We start from the raw sequence: 22,701 nt of genomic DNA, 5'->3' as shown, positions 1-22,701 counted from the left end.
CACTTAGCCACTACGCCACCAGGGTTTCCACTGTACCACCAGCACTACTTAATTTGTGCCAAACACTGTTGTAAATACTTTAAATATACATTAACTTATTTAATTGTTTTTTTAAGTCTATAAAGTATATACAATTATCACGATTTTACAAATAAAGAAATTGAGGCACAAAGGGGTTAAAAATTTACCTAACCTCACTCAGCTAGTAAGTGGTAGATCCAGGAATTCAAACTCAGTAAACCTATCTCTAAATTCTTAACTTTACTACTGCATGTAAATGGTTTCATACTATGCAACCTGCATTTATCGCTCATAATAATATATTCCAGGTTTTCCAGGCTTATTTACTACTGCCTCTCCAGAAAAAAAGTTAGAGTGGACATCAGAAAATTTTTAGAACTGAATACTACTGGAAATATTACATATCAAAAGTTGTATGTGGCTTAAGCTGTGCTTACAGGGAAATATGTAGCCTTAAATCCATAAATTAAAAATGAATAAAGATGAAAAGTTAATGAACTCAAGAAGTTAGAAAAGTAATGGAATACATCTAGAGAATGTAGAAAAAAAGGAATAATAAAGATCCAGTGACATTAAAGACGAAAGCAAAAACAAAAAGCAGTAGGGAAGAAAACCAAAGCTAGTTCTTTAAAAAGATAAATTAGGAAAAAAAAAAAAGACAAACCTCTACAATTAAAATCAGTGAACTAGAGTTCCATGTATGAACACGGATAAACCACGAAAGCGTTACTGTGAGGGATCAGTGCAAGCTGCACAGTAGGAAATTCTTCATGTACATGTGTGCTACAAAAAACCCGTTGCTGCAGAGTTGACTCCTACTTATAGGGACCCCATGAGACAGAGGAGAACTGCCCCACAGGTTTCCAAGGGGCAGCTGTTGGATTCAAACTGCCCACCTCTTGGTTAGCAGCCATTCCACTTAACCAGTACGCCACCAGGGCTCCTCGTTTATCACTATATATATATATGTATATCTCTCTCAAATGTTAGGTAACTATAAAAACCTGATGAGAAAGATTCACACCAACCTCAGTATGGTAGTTATATCAAGAGAATAAACTAGGGGGATGATAAGGGAGGAACAGAGGGACCTCCAGTTCATAGCCATAAATTTTCATTTTTCGACCCCCTCCAAAAAAAAACCTGCAGCAAACATGGCCAGATGTTCACATGGGTTGAGTCTGAATGTGGGCTTCTACTTTTTGTTTTATTTTGTGATTTTTTTTTTTTTTTGCCTAATGTAAACATTTCATAACTAGACTTAATCTATACCTGCTACATTTGATTGCTTCTTTACTGCCTGTATGACTCCCCCACCAAACCCTGAGCCCCATGGAGGCAGAGACCATGCTGTGTCATGGTCTCCAAAGTGTGCCCAGTTACCTAGAGAATACAGTGGCACACAGCAGAGGGTCAACAAATGTCTGACAGCTCAATGAACAAAAGCGAGGGGAACCGTAAGCACATGACCTGTAAGGGCAACTTCTGGTCTGGAAATACTAAAGTTGCTCAATTTCATTATGAATTGGCTCAAAAGGCAGGAAGGACAAATTCAAGGACAATCATGAGAGTCTTTGGCATCCAGCTCAGTGCTCAACAGGCTCTTTCTCTCCCACTTTTTAGAGAACAAGGACATTGAAGTGGCCCCCTTAATAATGAAGAAGTGGTATACAAATAATATACATTATATCTGCAGAAGCTGCAACAGTAGCTATATTATTAGCTACTAAGTACCACATATGCATTATCTCATTTAATACACCCTAAAAGGGAAATCCCCATGTGTCTGTCAGTTTGTCATACTGTGGGGGCTTGCGTGTTGCTGTGATGCTGGAAGCTATGCCACCAGTAGTCAGATACCAGCAGGGTCACCCATGGAGGAAAGGTTTCAGCCGAGCTTCCAGACTAAGACAGACTAGGAAGAAGGACCCGGCAGTTTACTTCTGAAAAGCATTAGCCAGTGAAAGCCTTATGAATAGCAGTGGAACATCGTCTGGTATAGTGCTGGAAGATGAGCCCCCCAGGTTGGAAGGCACTCAAAAGATGACTGGGGAAGAGCTGCCTCCTCAAAGTAGAGTCGACCTTACTGACGTGGATGGAGTAAAGCTTTCGGGACCTTCATCTGCTGATGCGGCACTACTCAAAATGAGAAGAAATAGCTACAAACATCCATTAATAATCAGAACCAGGAATGTATGAAGTATGAATCTAGGAAAACTGGAAATGGTCAAAAATTAAATGGAATGCATAAACATTGATATCCTATGCTTTAGTGAGCTGAAATGGGCAGGTATTGGCCTTTTTGAGTTGGACAATCATATAGTCTACTATGCTGGGAATGGCAACTTGAAGAGGAATGGTGTTGCATTCATCGTCAAAAAGAACGTTTCAAGATCTATCCTGAAGTACAATGCTGTCAGTGATAGGATAATATCCATATGCCTACAAGGAAGACCAGTTAATACGACTATCATTCAAATTTACGCACAAACCACTAGGGCCAAAGATGAAGAAATAGATTTTTATCAGCTGCTGCAGTCTGAAATTGATTGATCATGCAATCAAGATGCATTGATAATTACTGGCGGTTGGAATGTGGAAGTTGGAAACAAAGAAGAAGGGTCAGTAGTTGGAAAGCGTGGCCTTGGTGACAGAAACAATGCCGGAGATCGAATGAGAGAATTTTGCAAGACCAACGACTTCTTCATTGCAAATACCTTCACCAACATCAACGGCGACTATACACATGGACCTTGCCAGATGGAACACACAGAAATCAAATTGACCACATCTGTGGAAAAAGATGATGGAAAAGCTCAATATCATCAGTCAGAACAAGGCCAGGGGCTGATTGCAGAAGAGACCATCAATTGCTCATATGCAAGTTCAAGCTGAAACTGAAGAAAATCAGAGCAAGTCCACGAGAGCCAAAATATGACCTTGAGCATATCCCACCTGAAGTTAGAGACCATCTGAACAACAGATTTGACGCACTGAACATTAGTGACCAAAGACCAGATGAGTTGTGGAATGACATTAAGGACATCATCTATGAAGAAAGCAAGAGGTCACTGAAAAGACAGGAAAGAAAGAAAAGACCAAGATGGATGTCAGAGGAGACTATGAAACTTGCTCTTGAACGTCAAGCAGCTGAAGCAAAAGGAAGAATTGATGGAGTAAAAGAACTGAAGAGAAGATTTCAAAGGGCAGCTCCAGAAGACAAAGTAAAGTATTACAATGATATGTGCAAAGAGCTGGAGATGGGAAACCAAAAGGGAAGAACACACTCGGTGTTTCTCAAGCTGAAAGAACTGAAGAAAAAATTCAAGCCTTGAGTTGCAATAGTGAAGGATTCCATGGGGGAAAATATTAAACGACACAGGAAGCATCAAAAAAGATGGAAGGAATACATAGAGTCATTATACCAAAAAGAATTAGTCTATATTCAACCATTTCAAGAGGTGGCATATGATCAGGGACCGATGGTACTGAAGGAAGAAGTCCAAGCTGCTCTGAAGGCATTGGCGAAAAACAAGGCTCCAAGAATTGATGGAATATCAACTGAGATGTTTCAACAAACGGATGCAGCACTGGAGGTGCTCATTTGTCTATGCCAAGAAATATGGAAGACAGCTTCCTGGTCAACTGACTGGAAGAGATCCATATTTATGCCTATTCCCAAGAAAGGTAACCCAACCGAATGTAGAAATTACAGAACAATATCGTTAATATCACAGGCAAGCAAAATTTTACTGAAGATCATTCGAAAACGGCTGCAGCAGTGTATCGACAGGGAACTGCCAGAAATTCAGGCCAGTTTCAGAAGAGGACGTGGAACCAGGGATATCATTGCTGATGTCAGATGGATCCCGGCTGAAAGCAGAGAATACCAGAAGGATGTTTACCTGTGTTTTATTGACTACGCAAAGGCATTCGACTGTGTGGATCATAACAAACTATGGATAACATTGTGAAGAATGGGAATTCCAGAACAATTAATTGTGCTCATAAGGAACCTTTACATAGATCAAGAGGCAGTTGTTCGGACAGAACAAGGGGATACTGATTGGTTTAAAGTCAGGAAAGGTGTGCGTCAGGGCTGTATTCTTTCACCATACCTATTTAATCTGTATGCTGAGCAAATAATCCGAGAACCTGGACTATATGAAGAAGAATGGGGCATCAGGATTGGAGGAAGATTCATTAACAACCTGCATTATGCAGACGACACAACCTTGCTTGCTGAAAGTGAAGAGGACTTGAAGCACTTACTAATGAAGATCATCAAAGACCACAGCCTTCAGTATGGATTGCACCTCAACTTAAAGAAAACAAAAATCCTCACAAATGGACCAAGGAGAAGCATCATGATAAACAGAGAAAAGATTGAAGTTGTCAAGGATTTCATTTTACTTGGATCCACAATCAACAGCCATGGAAGCAGCAGTCAAGAAATCAAAAGATGCATTGCATTGGGTAAATCTGCTGCAAAGGACCTCTTCAAAGTGTTGAAGAGCAAAGATGTCACCCTGAAGACTAAGGTGTACCTGACCCAAGCCATGGTATTTCTGATGGCATCGTATGCATGTGAAAGCTGAACAATGAATAAGGAAGACTGAAGAAGAACGCCGCTTTTGAATTGTGGTGTTCGCAAAGAATATTGAATATACCGTGGACTGCCAAAAGAACAAACAAATCTGTCTTAGAAGAAGTACAACCAGAATGCTCTTTAGAGGCAAGGATGGTGAGACTGCATCTTACATACTTTGGACGTGTTGTCAGGAGGGATCAGTCCCTGGAAAGGGACATCATGCTTGACAGAGTACAGGGTCAGCGGAAAAGAGGAAGACCCTCAACAAGGTGGACTGACACAGTGGCTGCAACAATGAGCTCAATCATACCAGTGATTTTAAGGATGGCGCAGGACCAGGCAGTGTTTCTTTCTGTTGTGCAGGGGGTCGCTATGAGTCAGAACCGACTCGAGGGCACCTAACAACATAACAACAAAAGGGAAATGACGTCATTAAGCTGTAGATGATGAAACTGAGGTATAGAAAGGCTCATTAACCTTCCTGAGGTTACCCAGCTCTTAAACATTTATCAAGAGTAAAACTGTGAATAGATGACCAGCCAACTATTATATCAGTTCCTCTGGTAAGGTTTCCTTTTCAAATTTCTTCTAAATTTATTTTTTGTTTGTTTGTTTATCTTTTAGGCATTTGTGAGAGTTCTGCTTAATGTCCCCACCAATGTGGCTGGCAGTGGTAACATCTGTTGTGTTCCTTGTCAATAACCCAGAGAAACAGGACAGGCACCAGCATCTCAATTTAAGAAATGAGGAAACCAAGGCACAAGAGGTTAAGGGACTCCTCAGGGGTCACACTAAAGAGAATCAAGCTTTTAGCCTGTTCTTCTTTCTCTTTCTCATAGAACAAATTTCTCAAGATATATTGGCGCAAATTCAAAACACAATGAGAAACTACTACATACCCACCAGAATGGCTAGAATTAAGAACACTGACAATACCAAGTGTTGGTGAGGATACAGAGTAACTCATTCATTGATGGTGAAAATGTAATATGATACAACCACTTCAAAGAACTATTTTGGCAGTTTGCAATAAAGTTAAATATATACCTACCATAAGCCCAACAATTCCACTCCTAGATATATATCCAATAGAAATGAGTGCATATGTAAGCAAAACACATGTACAAGAATCCTCATTTCACTCATTCATAATAGCCAAAAAGGGAATAATTTAAATATTTATCAACAGGAGTGGTATACTGATACAAAGGATTATTGCCACAGAGATAATAAGTAGTGAAGGATTGATACACACAAACTACATGCAACAACCTGAACAAATCTCACACATTACACTGAGCAAAAGAAGTCAGACACAAAGAGTACACACTATATGACTCCATTTAAATGAGGTTCAAGAACAGGCAAACCTAATCCAGATTGTCACAAGTCAGAAAAATTGTTTCCCCTCCTAGGGACGGAGAGGGCTATTGGCTGGAAAAGGAGTATGAGGACAGTGTGTGGGTGACGGGAACCGTCTACATCTCGGTTTATAGTGGTTACACAGAGATACACATCTGTAAAAATTCACTGAACTACACATAATATGTTTATATTTTACTATACATAAGTTACACCCGACCCCAACAATGGACTCAAACTTCCAGTGATCATTACGATGGCACTGGGCAGCGTTTCATTCTATCATAAAGTCACCATGAGTGAGAGCCAACTGAACATCAACTAAAAACAAGTTAGACCTGAAGAAATTTGCTTTTAAAGACTGATTTTTGGTTAGATTCTATTTGAAAAATGGGGGGCTGCCTTGTTGTTGTTGTTGCTGCTGTTGTTATTTAATTTTAAGCATGCAAAGCATGAAAAACAGCTGCTACTGGGTTCTTACAAATAACTACATAATAGTGGAAGATGCAGGCGAAACATTTAAAATTAGGTGTCCACTTATAAGACATGTCCAATATCTCAAAATTAGGCAATTATGTTTGATTTTGTGGTTGTCTCCCTAAATAGCTGTCCTGCTCTTTGGGTGGAACTGACCACACCCCAGCCTCCAGGCTAGGCTCTGAGCGTTCAAAGTCAAGCAGGGTAATACATTCCTCTTCCACAGTGATGGGTTCCAGCCATCCAGACCTATGCTATCAGCACATGTCAATCTACACAGCATTCTATGCCTTCGTGGAAAGTTTAGGATACTTGCTGGGGCATTTGAGAAACTGACATTGTCCAGTATTCTGGTATAATTTGGAAATGTGAAAACTGGAACTGCCGTAGCCTCTTTGTAACCATGAGAGAAGCCAGCTGAAGAAAAAGCTGTCTTACAGGCAAAGAACTGCAGAGACGCCAAGCCCACCTGAGCGAGCCTTACCTGAAACCCAACCTATTGCTGGACTCCTGTATTTCATATGCCCATGTTAATGATGTCTTTAATATTTTAGCCAGTTTGATTTCTGCTATTTCTAAACAATTGATACAAACCACAAGTCCCAATCAATTATATATAACATATGTAATTGTACATGCAAGTTACTGCATAAATTAGCAATACGTCATTTTTAAAGAGTTACGGTAACCTCCAAATATTCACTAAAATTAACTTTATGATGCTATACATGAACCAAAAAAAACAAACTCATTGCCATCAAGTTAACTCCAACTCATAGCGAGCCTATAGGGCAGAATGGAACTGTCCCACAGGACTTCCAAGGAGCGCCTGGTGGATTTGAACTGCTGATCTTTGGTTAGCAGCTGTAGCTCTTAACCACAATGCCAGCAGACAACACTATAAAACAACTACAACGATTTTTTTAAAACAATCCTTGCCTTTAAAACAATCAATGCCTTCACAGACACCACTGTTGGATGGAATATTTGGGTTCTAAAGAGTTCATCACTACTCAGAGAGTTTGTAGGATTCCTATTTTGAAAGTTCCTGGTGGCAAATGAGTCCTATTATTTTACCATCTTGAATCTTGAAAATACCATAGACTGCCAGAAGAACAAACATATCTGTCTTGGAAGAAGTGCAGCCAGAATGCTCCTCAGAGGCAAGGATGGCAAGACAATGTCTCACATACTTCAGACATGTTATCAGGAGGGATCAGTCCCTGGAGAAGGACATCATGCTTGATAAAGTAGAGGGCCTGCGAAAAATAGGAAGACCCTCAACAAGATGAATTAAGAGAGGCTGCAACAATGGGCTCAAACATAGCAACAACTGTGATGATGACGCAGGACCAGGCAGTGTTTCTTTCTGTTGTACACACAGTGGCTATGAGTTGGAACTGACTTGATGGCACCTAACAACAACAAACTGTGTGAAAATAAATTTCTGTTAAAGCCATCCATTTGTGGGTTTTCTGTTAGAGCACCGTTAGATAACTAAGGTGCTAGCTAAGTCTAGTAAAAGGACCATTGTCTTTATCAACACAGCAACAAGGTCTACTGAGTAATTCATACAAAGCAAGAAAAGACCAAAAGCAAAATGAGGCCTCTCTTCTGGGTCTGGCTCCCACTTACATATACACACTGCTCCTTCACAACACACACGTCCACATGGGGTATGAGTGCAAGGAAGGGGAGATTAGCTTTTAATTAGCCATTGGCACAGCTGCTCTTGTTCTAACTTCCTTCCCAGCACATCCACCCCTCCCCAGTTTTGTTTATTTTGTTTGCTTCATTAAAACCTAAACATTATATCAGAAGGGTACCTCAAAACTATTCTTAGGAACAAAAATGCAAACACCAGCAAAATTTATCATTTTGTCAGCAATTCCTGGTCACTCCCCTCAAGAGGATGGGAGTTGGTAACTAGACAAATATTCTCTGATGTCAACAGCAAACACAACTGGGTTTCTGATCACTGAGGAGCAGTTGATGAGTGCTGGCTTGCGTGGAGGGAAAAGTGGAAATAAAACCAGGACTTTAAACCAGTTCCTTCCAGTTGATACCCCTGCTGAGAACTTGTATTTCCACCCCAGATACACTACATCAGAATCTACAGTTTAACAAGATTTCCAGGTGATTCTTACGTATAATAAATTTGAGAACCACTGCTTTACTGGTGGTTCTCAGAATTGGTCCCTAACCAGCAATATTAACATCCCCTGGGAACTTGTTAGAAATGCAAATACTCGGCGGGGGTTCAAATGAGGATAAACTGGTTCCAAGCCCCGAGGAAAACACCTAGGCCCTTGGGTTTCATTGTATGGCCCTGCTTGATGGTTCTCACCAGAGGAAATCCACAGCTGGTGGCCCATATGTGCTATAACTCATGTCTAATTTTTTTTTTTTTTTTTTTAGTGAAGTAGTTCTCAATGCTGGCTGAACATCTGAACACCTGGGGAACTTTCAAACAGCCAGCTGCACGGGCTGCACTGAAGACCAGTTACACTGGGTCTCCGGGGGTAGGACCTGGGTCTTCGTAGTTCTTACTACCCAGGTGATGCCAATGTAAGCCAAGGCTGAGAACCACTGTTTCAGCATAAATCCCTCTGCTTCTGACCTTATATATTCAGATCAGCTTCGGAAAATGCAAAAAGATTTTGAATTACTAACAATCGTTTACTTGAAAACAGAGAAAAAAAATTATCCACCAATACTGAACTAGATAGGATCAACAAGCCCACCCACACGAACAACCACTGGATTTATCAAAACCCCTATTTCCCATTGTTGTCGTTAGCTGCCATTGAGCTGGCTCCAACTCATGGCAACTTCACGTGTAACAGAACGAAACACTGCCCAGTCCTGTGCCATCTTCGTGATCACTGGTGTGTTTGAACCTTTAAGCTACTGTGTCAATCCATCTTATTGAGGGTTTCGCTCGTTTTCGCTGACCCTCTACTTTACCAACCATGATGTTCTTTTCTGGCAATTGGTCTTTCCTGATGATACATCCAAAATAAGCAAGTCTAAGGAACATTCTGGTTGTATTTCTTCTAAGACTGATTTGTTTATTCTTTTTGCAGTCCACAATATATTCATTATTCTCCACCAGAGCCACAGTTCAAACACCAATTATTCTTCTGTTTATCTTTTTCATTATGCAACTTTCACATGCATACGAGGCGACTGAAAAAACCATGGCTTGGGGTCAGGCGTACCTTAATCATTAAAGTGATAGTTCGCCTTTTAAAAGTTTAAAGAGGTCTTTTGCAGCAGATTTCCCCAATACAATATGTCGTTTGATTTCTTGACCGCTGCTTCCATGAACATTGATTTTTGAACCAAGTACAATGAAATTATTGACAACGTCAATTTCTTCTCCATTTATCACGATGTTATTCAACAGTCTAGTTGTGAGGATTTGTGTTTTCTTCACATTCAGGTGTAATCCATACCGAAGGATCCATACTGTTTCCCATTAGAGGGTATTTTTAAATACTGGTCATTGTACACCTAGGTCTACCTTTTGTTAGAGTGCAGAAAGTAACAGAGGAAAAGCCCTGGTGCCTGGTGCCATTCTCTCTGCATATACCATCCCAAGTTCCCTGTGGCTTCAGAGACAGCCTCTATTCAGCAAAATCACCTATAAGGCCGCCTACTAGACGCAGACCAGGCTAAGGAGGGCAAAAGTCTGGCTAGAATGAGGTCTACACAGCACACAACAGCTGAGCAGTGAGACTCACTTACAAATAACGATGTTGTTCTACAATGATACAATCAATTTATTTCTGAGGTCCTTGGAATGCTAAACCAAGAAACACGCACACAAAAATAAGTCTTAAAACTCCCAAAGGCTAGCCGTGGGGTCCCGTGCTCTCCTGCCATGAATTGCAGATTGTGGGTCTTCATCAGAGGACATCTGCAGATGGACTGCTAGTTACACAGCACCAGGAAATGTGCTTAAACCCCTGACAGGTGACCATCAGGCTGCTCGCACAGAAGACAGGGGTCCTGGGTGGTCACCCTGAGTGGCACAACAGAATCTCCTTTAAAAACACTGATACCCAAATCACACTTCAGACCCATTAGATCAGGATTCTTGGGGGATGGCCAGCACATGGCATTTTTAAAGCAGCAGTCCTCACACTTCGGTGACCACTGAAATCACCTAGAGGACTTGTGAAGCCACAGATTCCTGGGCCCACCCCCAGAGTTTGAGTCATCAGGTCCCCAGGTGCTGCTGATGCTGCTGGCCCAGGGTCACACTTCAAGGATCACTGCTTTAAAAGTCCCCCAGAGCAAAAACCAAACCCATCACCATCAAGTCAATTCTGGCTCTTAGCGACCCTATAGAACAGAGCAGAACTGCCCCATGGGGTTTCCAAGGCTGTAATCTTTTTGGAAGCAGACTGCCACATCTTTCTCCAGTGGAGCAGCTGGTGGTTTTGAACCTCAGACCTTTCAGTTAACAGCCAAGCATTTAACCATTGTGCAACCAGGGATCCTTTAAGTCCCCCAAGCCAAAAAACCAAACCTGTTGGCATTAAGTCAATTCTGACTCATAGTAGCCCTATTAAACAGGGTAGAGCTGCCCCACAGGGCTTCTAAGGCTATAATCGTTATCAAGCAGACTGCCACATCTTTCTCCCCGGGAGTGGCTGGTGGGTTCGAACTGCTGACCTTTCGGTTAGCAGCCAAGCTCTTAACCACTGCACCACCAGGGAGCCTTCGAAGGTCCCCAGGGAACTCTAACTAGTGCTGCCCAGCCGAGGACCACCGGATCAGAAGAGCAAGCTCTGGGAGAGCTTCAGGGGAGGGAATTCTCACTCCAGCTCTGCCACCAACCCGAGGTCTGACAAATAAGCCACTGAGCTTTTCCTGTCTTTAGCCTACTCCTGACATACAAAATCGAAGCATGGCATGAATGAGATCCTGGGTTCCTTCCAAAAACAAAATGATGACTTTTCCAAAGGCCCGCTACCCGTGAAATCTGCCCTAATATGCGTAGACAGAAAGGAGAAGGTTGATTACTAAAGGTCTTGCTCACATGACTCGTGTGTATTTGGAGATACACCTGTGAGTGTGCACTGAACCACTGGTGCCATTTCTCAGACTCACCTGTTAGAACCTTGCAACGCTGCCCAGGGACCTGCACCTCGGCAGAGGGGCCGGGTGTTGAGGACCACTTGCGCCTGACCAGATGCTCTCGTCCACTGAAGGGGTCCCAGGAGTTGTTGAGCGGCTGGATGAGCACCTGCTCCTGCCCAAGGTGAATGAGACCAACCTGCCAGAAACGAGAGGACAGTGGGGCATCAGCCATCCTCACTCACACATGTCCACAGCCTCAGCAGCCTGAGGGGGCACAGGCACCTCAAGGATCTGGTTTTCAAGCCTTAGATTTTTCCTGGCAGATTGCTGTTTTGCATGAGTTTCTGTGTGACCTCGAAACACCCCACTGAGCATCTCAGGTGAAGAGAAAACACCAAGGGTGTGTGTACGGGTGGGTGGAGGCAGAGATTACATACAGCCACGATCACTTTCCAACTCTGCTTTCAAACAAGATGCATTACTTTATCATGATAATAAACTTCTTGATTTAAAAACATATTTTTAAAATCATCCCCCAAAAGTCCACTTGAGAAGGCAACCCCAAAATTGCTGACAATGAACAATTATATCCTTAATGGGAAAATGTATCTTATTGCTGGGGATACTTAGAATTGAATATAAAAACCAAAAACAAACCCAATGCCGTCGAGTCGATTCCGACTCATAGCGACCCTATAGGACAGGGTAGAACTGGCCCATAGAGTTTCCAAGAAGTGCCTGGAGGATTTGAACTGCCAACCTTTTGGTTAGCAGCTGTAGCACTTAACCACTACACCACCAGGGTTTCCATAGAATTGAATATAAGATGAAATAAGACCTAGAGTATCAATAGTTTTGTGATAGAGAATTTGTACACTTTTTTAGAACTCGTAACGTTGAAGAGAATTTGGGAAGATGACAAATGGAATGGATCTGTTATTCTAATTTAAAGTGTTTAATTGATTTACATTTGTGATTGTACAGTGAAATATTATTAGATTTATAAGTAGTATGAGAATATTGAGAACTTAAGACTTCCCATATTTGTAAAACTAAGTTATTAGGTTTATGAGAATTACTTAAGTACTTGAGAAGGGTTTGTTTTTTAATCAGACAGCCAAAGAACTTAAAACTAAATATTGTTTTCAATGTTTAGAAGTTGTCAATGGCCAAATTTGTAAATGGAGCCAAATATTATTCAAGCCTCGTTTGCAAAAACTTGCTAGATTTATAAATAGAAAAAGATGTGTAAATTAAATGAAAAACCTAAAAATTAGGATTTTTAACCTGTCACTTTACTAAAAAACAAAAACACCAAACCAGCTGCCATGGAGTGGATGCTAACTCATGGCAACCCCATGTGTGCAGAACAGAACTTCTCCACAGGGTTTTCAAGGCTGTGACCTTTCTGAAGCAGACCACCAGGACTGTCTTCTCAGGTGCCTCTGGGTGGGTTCCAACCAACAACCTTCCAGTTAGTTATTGAGTGCTTAACTGTTTACATCATCCAGGGCTTTACTAAAGTGAATAGTAATTCTAAAAAGAAAAAAAAATACATCATGCAATAAAGTGAATATTAATCCTAAGAAGAAAAAAATACATCATGCAAAGAACTTTTCCCCTCTCTTGGGATCAGTTCTGACAGCATTAAAACAGTTTACCTGTCTTCCAGGGGGTACCTGAGCCAACTTCCCTCCTTAAACAGAGTCAGCGAAACAAGACAAACCTCCCACAGGGAGTCAGCAGGGCTGAGAGAGGACCTGGCATTTGTACAGTGTCTGCAGACAACAGCCTCCCTCCTGGACACAGCTCCTGGACCGCCTTTGCCTAAACAGGTTCCACAGACCCGGTGGATCAGTCCTAGGCTCTCTCTCCTACCATCATCTTCAAGAAGCCATAAAATTCTAAACCCTAGCATGCCCCAAGCTCTCAAACCCTAAAAAAAAAAAAAAATAGCACGCACCAAAATCACCTAGGGATCTCGGGTGAGACCGGAGCATTTGCATTTCTAACACTGGCCTTGTGATACCGCTGGTCCGGGGAGCCCACTTTGAGAAGCACTGCTCTAAACCAAAGAACAGTTCTCCCTCCAGCCTCGGTGCAGATCCCACTCAAGCCAGTTCTCCCTCCAGCCTCGGTGCAGATTCCACTCAAGCCAGTTCTCCCTCCAGCCTCTGGTGCAGATCCCACTCAAGCCAAATGACGCCAAACCAGCCAACTGCCACCGGATCAACTCCGACTCACAGGAATCCCGGGGTCGGAGGAGAACTGCGCTCCACAGGGCTCTCGCTGGCTGATTTTTCAGAAGAAGATTAGCAGGCCTTTCTTCTGAGGCACCTCTGGGAAGACGCGAACCTTCAACCTTCTGGTTAGCAGCTTAGAGCATTAACTGTTCGCACCACCCAAGGGACCCCACCAAATAACGCAGACCCCCAGTAAATTCTGCAACAGCAGATCCTCTCTGTGAGTAAATCAGATCAACTAAGGTCTCCCACAACCTTTAGTCTTCAAGATACCATGAGACTATACTTACTATTCTAAGCAGATTTCAAGGTTTCCATTTCATTAGAACTTTTGCCAAGGATAACTGGGAGATTTACTGCCCAAATAAAACTGTCTTAAAGTGGCATTGCCCAGCCTGCAGGAAAGCACAGCTTTCTTTCCTGTCCTTTGAAGTTAAAACTTGCATTTGCTCACGAAGAAACTTTGGGGAGGCTGAAGAAGTGGAGGTGGGGTCACCTGGTGGGATACATAAAGGCCGCTGCACGTGTGCGTAAAGAAAGCCTCAATTCAGAACACCCCCACCAGTTCTTCCAGTGCAAACGCCAGTGTCACAAGGAAGCTGGTCGGAGGTGGCAGCGTACAGGGTGCTGCTCCACACGGAAGGAGCCCAGTGCTCCCTGGAAGGCACTCAGCTCTGACAAAGGGGCTGGACCCTCCCAAAACGCTCTGATGGAAATCAACAACGCCCTTGGGTCTAGCACTTTCAAAGCCAGTGAGCATTCGTTCAGTCCAGTATTGGCCTTTACAAGCTGTGATGTAAAAGGCCAGGTAGAGGTCACCCCAATGCGATACACTCAGCTTGGTGAGACATCCTTTTAAAATTTTATATTTAGGCGTATATGTACACGCATACCTACATACGCACATACACATAGACATAAAACCAGCTGCCATCAAGTTGACACGTATGACCGACCCCATGTATGTCAGAGGAGAACTGTGCTCCGTAGGGCTCTCAATGGCTGACTTTTTGGAAGTAGATCACTAGACCTTTCTTCTGAGGCACCCCTGGGTGGACTAGAACCTCCAACCTTTCAGCTGGCAGCAAGCACATTAATATACATATACAGACATAAATACACACGTGCATATATATATACACACGCACACATCAGCATAATCTAGCTCCTTGGGGAAGTTTTCCTTTAGAATATCTTCCCTGGAGGGACCCACATGCTGGTTTACACACATTTGGGGAAAAAATGGCAATGGTAGTGAGAGGTAGGTTAATGGATGAATGGGGTGTAGTCTACCGAGTAGCCACGTGCCCTCTTGTGGTCTGTTCTCAAGCAGGATATGGCCAGGACTAACACCCAGGAAGAAGGTGGCTGGGCCAAGCCCTCACCCAAGGGCCAGTACAGGGAAGGACTAGACCTGCTCCTCCTTAATCCCAGCCTTACATCACTTTACTCTCTGAGGCATCTCTACAGCTGACTTTAACATCATGCCACCATCACATTACCAGTAGTGAAATGTTGTATTGAAAAGTGTCCCTGCTGATCCCCCACAACCTCGGCCCAGTGCCAATACTTGTCAGCCCTGCCTTACCCATCCCTGGCCTTACCTCCCCTCCCCTGTCCAGCCTCTTCTCTCTGCAGAATTAATCCCCCTTCCCTGCAGGCCCACCACACTGTGTCCAGCCCACTGTAGTACAGTGCATTTGCCATGGCCTAGTAGATAGCTGGTTCCTCTGAGGCTGGATCTGGCTCGTTCCTCTTTACGTTTCCAACATCTATCATATAATAGCTACTAAAGAGAATGTCCGGAATGGAATGGAATGGAACGGAGCGGAAAGAATGAATGCAATAAATGGAATAGACCAGAAAAGGAGGAGAAGGGACAGGAGAGGTGAATGGAGTGGAATGGAATGGACTTTCTGCAGTCTCCCTTGCTCAGGGGTTCTCATCCCTGGCTGCACAACTCCTGGCGCCTAAGCCTCACTCTGGGCCAACTGGATCAGACTCTCTAGATGGAATGCAGCCACTGGTATTTTTTAAAAGCTTGCCAGGAGATTTCAATGTACGACCAGGTTGGTAACTGCTGTTCAACCTTTAAACTGGGTGCCAGAGACCCTTGTTTGCAATGTCTGGGGAATCCTGGATTTGGACTGCCTACACGAAGCTAGTGCCTGGGCCTTCCTGTGACTGTGGGGCTCTGCCCACTGCTGGGTGGTGCAAATGGTTAACACACTCAGCTGCTAACCGAAAGGCTGGAGGTTTGAGTCCACCCGGAGGCCCCTCAGAAGAAAGGCCTGGCCATCTACTTCCAAAAAATCAGCCACTGAAAACTCTAGGACGCACAGCACTACTCTGACACGCCGAAGGCTGCCGTCAGAATCAATTCAACGGCAACTGGGTGTTTTTAGTGAATACCAGCACAACTCCTTGACATAACTTAGAAAATGCTTTTGCACAATGTCAAGGAAATCAGCTGGTCACAGCGTTACTCTGGAACTGAAGAAAATACCTCTGTCTAGGGGAGAAAGCCCCGTGACCACTGAACTGCTGTCCTGGTTCAGGGTAGTTCAGGGCCATGAGAGCCCGGGGACCCTCCCCAGCCCTCTCCTCAGGAGGCGGGAGCTCCATGCTGAACAGGGACGAGTCTCACACTGCCTTTCCTACATCAAGAAACTTAGCGTAGATAGTTTGAGGAAAAAAAAAAAAAACAGTTGCCACCGACGCCCACTCATGATAACCCCACGTGCATCAGATCAGGGCTGTGCTTCACGGGGTTTCCACGGCTGATTTTTTTGGAAGTAGGTTGCCAGGCCTTTTTTCTGAGGCACCTCTGGGTGAACTCGGGTGGCTCAAGAGGATGGAGCAGATTGGGGCTGGAGGTCCACCTGTATGTGCCTCTGGTCTCCTGGGGGCCTCAGCACAGTCAGGCTCACACCTCTTGCACAGAAAGAGCACACGCGACCTGGCACATGCACCAGGGGCTTCCCAAGCCCAGGCCAGAGTCCCCCTGCCCGTCTCCTAGAGCACCATTCAAAGTCCCGCTGTGCGACTGCCGCTGCAAATGCAGACGACCTGCACACAAGCCTGGCCTGCCTTCCCACGCCAGCTTCCCTGGGGCGGGGCTCACTGCTGGCTCCCCTTCTCATCACCAGATAGTCAGTGACTGGAGGGCTGTCCACTCATCCTTCAAAATCTCCCTCGAAGCCCGCCTGCCTTTCCATTTCCGCAATATAAGCACCCACCCACCTCCAGTGCCCCCCACCCTGCCAGACCACCCCCCACCACCATCACATGGGGCTTCCCTAATCAACAGTCCACACTGCTCCTCTAGGCCAGGGGTTCTGAAAGTGGGGTCCCCAGACCAGCAGCATCACCTGGAAACTTATTAGAAATGCAAGTTCTCAGGTTCCACCCCAGAACTGCTGGATCTGAATCTCTGAGGGTGGGACCCAGAGGTCTGTGGTTAACAGGACCTCCAGGGAATTCAGAAAGGCTCAAGCTTGAGAACCACTGCCTTAGGATAAATTCCAGGTGCTTAGGGTTGCATCTGGGCCCACTCCATGAAATCCATGGGTCCCTCATCTCAGGAAGGATAGACGTGGTGGTCGTTACTCCTCCCTCCCTTCCGGAATCTGAGGCCATTCCCTTGGGCTCCACTCCTCCTGCTCCCTGAAGACCTTGCTTCTGGAAGCCTCCCTGCAGCCTCCCCCTCAGCCACCCTGCAGGCTGGCGCCCCTGCCCTTCTGTGCAGCTCCGCCCGTCTCCCAGCAGAGCCTGTACTGTATTCTCTCTGAGGCCAGTTGAGAATCTACCATGGTGTCCTACATGTGGCAGGTGCATGGGAATGATCTGCTCATTCAGCCAACGTGTGGACTGATAGATCGATTTATAGCTGGAAAAGTCTGGGGGCAACCTGTGGGGCAAGAAAAGGAACAAATTTTTAATGCCTTAATGTGCCAGGCCACTCAATGGTTTCACACCCTCTATCTCATTTCATGGAAACCCTGGTGGCGTAGTAGTTAAGTGCTATGGCTACTAGCCAGAACGTCAGCAGTTCAAGTCTACCAGGCACTCCTCGGAAACTCTAAGGGGCAGTTCTATTCTGTCCTAAAGAGCCGCTATGAGTCAGAATCAACTTGACAGCAATGGTTTTGTCTCATTTCATGTGGGGCCAGTGGTTGTTCAGTGGTAGAATTCTCACCTTCCATGCAGGAGACCTGGGCTCGATTCCCTGCCAATGCACCTCACACATAGCCAGCACTTGTGTGTCAGCAGAAACTTGCATATTGCTATGATCCTGAACAGGTTTCACAGAGCATCCAGTCTAAGATGGACCAGGAAGAGAGGCCTGGCAATCTACTTCTGAAAATCAGCCGGTGAAAACCCTATGAATCAAAATGGTCTGATCCACGACCAATCATAGGGATAGCACAGGACTGGGCGGTGTTTCCTTCCACTATGCATGGGGTCATCTGGAGTCAGGGACCAACTCGATGGCAGCGAACATTTCATTCTCTTAATAGCCGTATAAGGCCGACGTGATGCAACCCTTTATGGCTGCACCCAGGAAGCTCAAAGGAGTGAAGTGACTCACCTAAGATCACTGGGCCCCATTCCTAGCCCTGAATGCCCCTGCGGCTTCCTTTCCATGAATCACTGTGCCTGTGTGCAGAGGAACGCACAGGGAAAGCTCAACCAATGACTCTGCCTGGTTCCCTCCAACACACTGGCTGCAAAATCGTCTCCCACTGCACAGACCGAGGCCAGGCAGCTGCAGCGCTTCAGAGTTCAGAAAACGCGCTCCAAGGACGCCATCAGCCTAAGGACAGTTCTTCAATTCATCATCTCATCATGTACTTCCTTTTCCTGTTTTACGCATTGCCAACTAAAAGTTCAAAGCAGAACATCTATTTTCATGCCCTAGGTGATGGTCACTGGCCACCTGGCACCCATGAGTAGCGATGCCGCAAGCATCCAGTATCTGGCATCCTAAGAGAGCTGAGCCTAGCTCTGGAGGGCTGCAGTGGGAGGGAAGGCGTGGGCAACGGCAATCAGAGAGCAACGTAAAAAAACAGAAAGAGAAAACCATTAATATTTGAGCTGCGGTTTTTGAAGGCCCAAGAAGGGCCGCTTGCAGGCTTCTCAAGATACGACACAGAGAGAAGAGGCATCGCCAGGCCTGCATCTCTGCCCTCTGCCGAAAGGGGGAACACAAAACCAAATGCAATTTACTCTTCACATCCCATTAACAATTAGGTAATGATCTATTCTAATTACTTATCTCCTTTAAATAGACAGCAAATGGATCTAGAAACCAGCAGCCCGATTCTACGCACCTGGGGTCAGAGGCTGCAGCTCCCTACTCCTGAGCTCCACGCTCTCCGCTAAGCCATTCTGGAGCTGTTCGGTACAGGGGGATGTACTGGCAGTTAAAATGTTACCGACATCGGGGTGCTGTTTAGTGGCACACAGCCACATTTTTTTGTCTATGGACTGTTTATGGCTGCTTCTGCGCTAAGCCCAAAATATTTACTGTGGTCCTTCAGAGAAAATGTGCCTACCCCGCGCTACATGACTCTTTGGATACTTTGCATTGGAGGAGGTTTTGAAATGCCCCATCCGCAGCCACCAAAATCATCTACTTGACATCTGTCCTCGTTCCCACGCCTTTCAGCTGAGCCAGTTCCAACAGACGCACACACAGCTCCACACTCAACTTCCCAGTGCTTTCCCAGCCGTCAATTAAAACAAAATCATCACTGAACAGTTGAGAACTACAATGGAAGTAAGATGGAGCGCAATGACACGTGGGTAGCCTTGAGCTCCTGTTGCTTGCTTTTACTTATGTCTTCCTGGAGGACCTCGCAACCCAGAAATCCATTCCCAGTGACCACGCTGCAGCTTCCCTCCTGCCTTCAGCCCTTCATTTATGTGTAATCAGGGAACCCGTGTGCAACACCCAGCTTCCCACAAACGGGCTGAACACGGCAGACTAAACAACAGAAGTGTGTGGTCAAGCAGGAGTTTAAAGTCTTAGAGGTCCACCAGCAACTTGTTCACACTGAACTTGGTTTCTTGGCCAGGTTCCTTTCTCTAAAGCACAGCGCCCTCACATGGTGCCAAAGGGAAGCATGGCCTTCCTGAGAAACCAGAGGACTTAAATGAACCCTCTCTCTGCTCGGATCCCATCTGTGAGCAGGCTGAGAACTCACTCTCTGTAGGATTTTAAATCAATGCTATCCAGATTTCCACCCTCAGGTCCTTCACAGATAGTTCCTCGCTGGAAACTTTACACCAAGAAGTATAAACTCTGACCTCGACAGAAACTTACTAAACCGCAGCAAATGGGATTCAGATGTTTCCATGTACAGTACAGTGATGTGACCTAGCCTTTAAACACTTTGGCAAATACACGAAAAATGATGTGGGCCTTAGAGTCCCTCCCAGAACATGATACAGCCTTGACTTTCCTCCTAAAGAGATCTGGGCCTCCTTCGCTCCTCTTTGTGCCTCCTCACCCCCAGCCCACTGTCTCTGCCCCAGCTACACGCTGGCCCCCAACCAGGCCCCCACCAGTTTTCCCTGCTTACCCCAAAGCAGCCAATTCCCAGCCAAGCAAAAGTGGATCACACCCTGATCAAGACTCAGCAAATTCCTGAACGGGGAACTCATGAAGGCCAATCCTAGGAGCTCACCCCACCATTCCCCCACACACCCGGAAAGAAAGCAGAAGTGATAACTACTTTATTCTTCTGTCTCAGATAGAGACATGGATGCCAGGCTTCCTAGCTTTGGTGCACATTCTAGGTGACGTGTCACAGACTACATAGCTAAGGGCTAGAGAATTCTAGACGGTGGAACAAGACAAGGTGGAGGTGGGGGGAACAGTTTCTTGTCTCTGGGAAGAACAGACACAAAAGATTATTAGAAACTGCTCTCCTGGGACCAGTCCTGATGGAAGATGGGGAAACACCATGTGTTTCATACCCTGACCCAACACCAGGCTTTGCTGGGGGCAGCCCATCTGCTAGCCATGTGTGCTCCTTGAGGGCAGGATGGAGATACTGGGAAGGGTTTGCTGGGCACCAGGGCCACCAAGTGATCAAGTGTGGGCATGTGTGGGGCAGAGATCTAAGAGGAATGACGGTGCCAGCCCCAGGCACACAAGAACATCACCACTCCTCAGAGCACCTGTCGCAGGTGCCCCATACGCAACAAGAGGGGAGAAGGAAGGTACTGCCACAGCGGAGGTGCACCTAAGGTCAGGGGTAAGGTCTTACTGCCAATGTAAACAGAGCCCCCCTCAGACCAGGCTGGGGGTGGGTGTGGACAAATATCTGCTGAGAACACCCTCCTTCTCCTGGTTCAACTAAGAACAGTGGGTTAGTCCATGCCTTGGGCGTGGGGAGGACTCCAAACTTCCTCTCCAGGTATAGGAATACTCAAAAAGGCAGAAAGATGAATGTTCACCAACTCATCCCCACATCCAAGAATAGATGAGATATACACACATAGGCGTTTGAACCGGTTTCACCAACACCCACATGCACGCACCCGTACAGATGCAAAGTGTTCCCGCTACACCCAGGTGAAGGGCCCCTCTCAGTCTAGGCTGAAGGTTTCATCCCCATAGATCTGAGCTCCCCTGGGCGTGCTGTGGCATCCACCTATGCAATCCCAAAGTCACCAAAGCCCGCAGGCGCTGCAAACCGCAGAGGCTCAGTGCTAGCTGGCGGAGGGACTGGGCGATCGGCCGCTTCCTTTCCCGCCTCCCACTCTGCACAGACCCTCCGCCAGAAGCTCGGGGATGGCAGAGGAGGGGTGTCGGAGAGTTTAAGGCTGGACTTCCTGCCCAGGCGTCCCCCACCCACAGGGAACTGGGCAATACCAGGCCGCCGGCGGCGCCGCAGGCGCTGAGCGAGGCGAGGGAGCCGGGGTGGCCCAGCACACGGCCCGAGTAGAAGCACAGGTCGGCCGGCCGGCCGCGGCGTCCGGCGGCGCCCGCCTCCTCCACCTCGAAGCCGCGGGACAGGAAGCGCAGGTCGCGGCGCAGCTGCAGGTAGAGGTCGCGCCCGAAGGCCGGCAGGTGCAGCAGCAGGGCGCGCTCTCCGGGCCGGGCCCGCGGGGCGGCGGGGGGCGCGCGGGGTCGTCGCCTCCGCCTGGGCCCCGGGGCGCTGGGCAGCGGCGGCAGGTGCACTTCGTCTGGGCGCACCCGCCGCGGAAGCACCACCTCCACGTCGGCCGCCGCGTCGCCGCCAGCTGCGGGGAGAGAGGAGACGCGTCAGCGCGCCGGGGCCCGGGCCGCCCGCCCGCCCGCCCTCCCTGCCGACGCGCTCGGGCTCCAGCCTGGACGACGCGGCCCGGGCGGCGCTCTTGCCCTGCCTCGCCCAGCTCCCCGCTCCGGCCGGTGCCTGCGCCTGGGCCCGCTCCACCCCGCGAGGGCTCCTGCGCCCGGGCCCCGCTCCACCCCGCGAGCGCTCCTGCGCCCGGGCCCCGCTCCACCCAGCTCCGGCCGGTGCCTGCGCCCGGGCCCGCTCCACCCCGCGAGGGCTCCTGCGCCCGGGCCCCGCTCCACCCCGCGAGCGCTCCTGCGCCCGGGCCGCGCTCCACCCCGCTCCGGCCGGTGCCTGCGCCCGGGCCCCGCTCCACCCCGCGAGCGCTCCTGCGCCGCCGCCAGCATCTCCGGCCGGCGCCGCGTATCCGCGCCCGGGCGCTGGTGGCGCGCGGCCGCCCGGAAGCCGCCGGAGCCTGGCGCGGGGGTCCGGGCTCGCGGGTGCCTCCTCCCCGCCGCGGCCCGAGCCTGGCCTCGAGCTGGGCGCCGTGCGCCGTCCGCCGTCCGTCCGCCCGAGCCCGGGATGCCCGGGCAGCACCCGGACGCGCGCTGGCCGGGGGCGCGGGGCCGACAAGGGCGCGGAGAGC

At 47.1% G+C, this 22,701-nt stretch overlaps 1 protein-coding gene across 1 annotated transcript in view; it reads right to left on the bottom strand.

The window, feature by feature from the left end:
• The window catches only part of ADAMTS17 (ADAM metallopeptidase with thrombospondin type 1 motif 17), a 389,915-nt gene extending 368,086 nt beyond the window's left edge, over positions 1 to 21,829 (bottom strand). Inside the window, exons 1-2 of the mRNA XM_064267055.1 lie at positions 21,671 to 21,829; positions 11,573 to 11,738 (exon numbers count right to left, since the gene is read on the bottom strand). The gene's annotated coding sequence lies outside the window, so the exon portion shown is untranslated. The remainder of the gene's footprint in view (positions 1 to 11,572; positions 11,739 to 21,670) is intronic.
• Between the last annotated feature and the right edge of the window lie 872 nt (positions 21,830 to 22,701).

Source organism: Loxodonta africana, chromosome 13, assembly GCF_030014295.1.
Source record: "Loxodonta africana isolate mLoxAfr1 chromosome 13, mLoxAfr1.hap2, whole genome shotgun sequence".
Lineage (NCBI taxonomy): Eukaryota > Metazoa > Chordata > Mammalia > Proboscidea > Elephantidae > Loxodonta > Loxodonta africana.
This window is presented reverse-complemented; position numbering and strand designations above follow the sequence as displayed.